Here is a 4357-nt window from a genome sequence, read left to right as displayed (position 1 = left end):
ACACCCAATAAATAAAACAACCGGCGACTATCCAGCTCGTTAAGTCAAAAAGCCGTCCGCGCCGCAGTAGTATAAGTTTTAGTTGTCTTTACGCGCATCGAAGATAATCGTCTTCGTAAAAATAGGAGGGCACGCACACTCAATAAATAATACAACCGCCGACTATCCAGCTCGTTCAGTCGAAAAGCCGTCGGCGCCGCAGTAGTATAAGTTTTAGTTGTCTTTACGCGCATCGAAGATAATCGTCTTCGTAAAAATAGGAGGGCACGCACACTCAATAAATAAAACAACCGCCGACTATCCAGCTCGTTCAGTCGAAAAGCCGTCGGCGCCGCAGTAGTATACGTTTTAGTTTTCGTTACGCGCATCGAAGATATTCGCCTTCGTAAAAATAGGAGGGCACGCACACTCAATAAATAAAACAACCGCCGACTATCCAGCTCGTTCAGTCGAAAAGCCGTCGGCGCCGCAGTAGTATAAGTTTTAGTTGTCTTTACGCGCATCGAAGATATTCGCCTTCGTAAAATTAGGAGGGCACGCACAACCAATAAATAAAACAACCGCCGACTATCCAGCTCGTTCAGTCTAAAAGCCGTCGGCGCCGCAGTAGTATAAGTTTTAGTTGTCTTTACGCGCATCGAAGGTATTCGCCTTCGTAAAAATAGGAGGCATGCACACCCTATAAATAAAACAACCGCCGACTATCCAGCTCGTTCAGCCGAAAAGCCGTCGGCGCCGCAGTAGTAAAAGTTTTAGTTGTCTTTACCCGCATCGAAGATATTCGCCTTCGTAAAAATAGGAGGGCACGCACACACAGTAAATAAAACAACCGGCGACTATACAGCTCGTTCAGTCGAAAAGCCGTCGGCGCCGTAGTAGTGTGAGTTTTTTATGTCTGTACCGCGCATCTAAGATATTCGCCTTCGTAAAAATAGGACGCCACACACACTAAGTAAATACAACAACCGCCGACTATCCATCCGGTTCAGTCGAAAAGCCGTCGGCGCCGCAGTAGTATAAGTTTTAGTTGTCTTTACGCGCATCGAGGATATTCGCCTTCGTAAAAATAGGACGCCACACACACTAAATAAATATAACAACCGCCGACTATCCAGCCGGTTCAGTCGAAAAGCCGTCGGCGCCGCAGTTATATAAGTTTTAGTTGCCTTTACGCGCATCGAAGATATTCGCCTTCGTTAAAATAGGAGGGCACGCACACTAAATATATATAACAACCGCCCACTATCCAGCAGGTTCAGTCGAAAAGCCGTCGGCGCCGTAGTAGTATACGTTTAAGTTGTCTTTACGCGCATCGAAGATATTCGCCGTCGTAAAAATAGTAGTTCACGCACACTCAATAAATAAAACAACCGCCGACTATCAAGCTCGTTCAATCGAAAAGCCGTCGGCGCCGCAGTAGTATACGTTTTAGTTGTCTTTACGCGCATCGAAGATATTCGCCTTCGTAAAAATAGTAGTTCACGCACACTCAATAAATAAAACAACCGCCGACTATCAAGCTCGTTCAATCGAAAAGCCGTCGGCGCCGCAGTAGTATACGTTTTAGTTGTCTTTACGCGCATCGAAGATATTCGCCTTCGTAAAAATAGTAGTTCACGCACACTCAATAAATAAAACAACCGCCGACTATCAACCTCGTTCAGTCGAAAAGCCGTCGGCGCCGCAGTAGTATAAGTTTTAGTTGTCTTTAGGCTCATCAAAGATATTCGCCTTCGTAAAAATAGGAGTTCACGCACACTCAATAAATAAACAACCGCCGACTATCCAGCTCGTTCAGTCGAAAAGCCGTCGGCGCCGCAGTAGTATAAGTTTTAGTTGTCTATACTCGCATCGAAGATATTCCCCTTCGTAAAAATAGGAGGGCACGCAAACTCAATAAATAAAACAACCGCCGACTATCCAGCTCGTTCAGTCGAAAAGCCGTCGGCGCCGAAGTAGTAAAAGTTTTAGTTGTCTTTACGCGCATCGAAGATATTCGTCTTCGTAAAAATAGGAGGGCACGCACACTCAATAAATAAATCAACCGCCGACTATCCAGCTCGTTCAGTCGAAAAGCCGTCGGCGCCGCAGTAGTATAAGTTTTAGTTGTCTTTAAGCGCATTGAAGATATTCGCCTTCGTAAAAAAGGAGGGCACGCACACCCAATAAATAAAACAACCGCCGACTATCCAGCTCGTTCAGTCGAAAAGCCGTCGGCGCCGCAGTAGTAAATGTTTTAGTTGTCTTTACGCGCATCGAAGATATTCCCCTTCGTAAAAAAGGACGGCACGCACACTCAATAAATAAAACAACCGCCGACAATCCAGCTCGTTCAGTCGAAAAGCCGTCGGCGCCGCAGTAGTATAAGTTTTAGTTGTCTATACGCGCATCGAAGATATTCCCCTTCGTAAAAAAGGAGGGCACGCACACTCAATAAATAAAACAACCGCCGACTATCCAGCTCGTTCAGTCGAAAAGCCGTCGGCGCCGCAGTAGTATAAGTTTTAGTTGTCTTTAAGCGCATTGAAGATATTCCCCTTCGTAAAAAAGGAGGGCACGCACACTCAATAAATAAAACAACCGCCGACTATCCAGCTCGTTCAGTCGAAAAGCCGTCGGCGCCGCAGTAGTATAAGTTTTAGTTTTCTTTACGCGCATGCACACCCAATAAATTAAACAACCGCCGACTATCCAGCTCGTTAAGTCAAAAAGCCGTCGGCGCCGCAGTAGTATAAGTTTTAGTTGTCTTTACGCGCATCGAAGATAATCGTCTTCGTAAAAATAGGAGGGCACGCACACTCAATAAATAATACAACCGCCGACTATCCAGCTCGTTCAGTCGAAAAGCCGTCGGCGCCGCAGTAGTATAAATTTTAGTTGTCTATACGCGCATCGAAGATATTCCCCTTCGTAAAAAAGGAGGGCACGCAAACTCAATAAATAAAACAACCGCTGACTATCCAGCTCGTTCAGTCGAAAAGCCGTCGGCGCCGCTGTAGTATAAGTTTTAGTTGTCTTTAAGTGCATTGAAGATATTCGCCTTCGTAAAAAAGGAGGGCACGCACACCCAATAAATAAAACAACCGCCGACTATCCAGCTCGTTCAGTCGAAAAGCCGTCGGCGCCGCAGTAGTAAATGTTTTAGTTGTCTTTACGCGCATCGAAGATATTCCCCTTCGTAAAAAAGGACGGCACGCACACTCAATAAATAAAACAACCGCCGACAATCCAGCTCGTTCAGTCGAAAAGCCGTCGGCGCCGCAGTAGTATAAGATTTAGTTTTCTATACGCGCATCGAAGATATTCCCCTTCGTAAAAAAGGAGGGCACGCACACTCAATAAATAAAACAACCGCCGACTATCCAGCTCGTTCAGTCGAAAAGCCGTCGGCGCCGCAGTAGTATAAGTTTTAGTTGTCTTTAAGCGCATTGAAGATATTCCCCTTCGTAAAAAAGGAGGGCACGCACACTCAATAAATAAAACAACCGCCGACTATCCAGCTCATTCAGTCGAAAAGCCGTCGGCGCCGCAGTAGTATAAGTTTTAGTTGTCTTTAAGCGCATTGAAGATATTCGCCTTCGTAAAAAAGTAGGGCACGCACACTCAATAAATAAAACAACCGCCGACTATCCAGCTCGTTCAGTCGAAAAGCCGTCGGCGCCGCAGTAGTAAAAGTTTTAGTTGTCTTTACGGGCATCGAAGATATTCCCCTTCGTAAAAAAGGAGGGCACGCACACTCAATAAATAAAACAACCGCCGACTATCCAGCTAGTTCAGTCGAAAAGCCGTCGGCGCTGCAGTAGAATAAATTTTAGTTGTCTTTACGCGCATCGAAGATATTCCCCTTCGTAAAAAAGGAGGGCACGCACACTCAATAAATAAAACAACCGCCGACTATCCAGCTCGTTCAGTCGAAAAGCCGTCGGCGCCGCAGTAGTATAAGTTTTAGTTTTCTATACGGGCATCGAAAATATTCCCCTTCGTAAAAAAGGAGGGCACGCACACTCAATAAATAAAACAACCGCCGACTATCCAGCTCGTTCAGTCGAAAAGCCGTCGGCGCCGCAGTAGCAAAAGTTTTAGTTGTCTTTACGCGCATCGAAGATAATCGTCTTCGTAAAAATAGGAGGGCACGCACACTCAATAATTAAAACAACCGCCGACTATCCAGCTCGTTCAGTCGAAAAGCCGTCGGCGCCGCAGTAGTATAAGTTTTAGTTGTCTATACGCGCATCGAAGATATTCGCCTTCGTAAAAATAGGAGGGCACGCACACTCAATAAATAAAACAACCGCCGACTATCCAGCTCGTTCAGTCGAAAAGCCGTCGGCGCCGCAGTGGTATAAGTTTTAGTTGT

Source organism: Amblyomma americanum, chromosome 7, assembly GCF_052857255.1.
Source record: "Amblyomma americanum isolate KBUSLIRL-KWMA chromosome 7, ASM5285725v1, whole genome shotgun sequence".
Classification (NCBI taxonomy): Eukaryota; Metazoa; Arthropoda; class Arachnida; order Ixodida; family Ixodidae; genus Amblyomma; species Amblyomma americanum.
Note: the sequence above shows the minus strand (reverse complement) of the source record.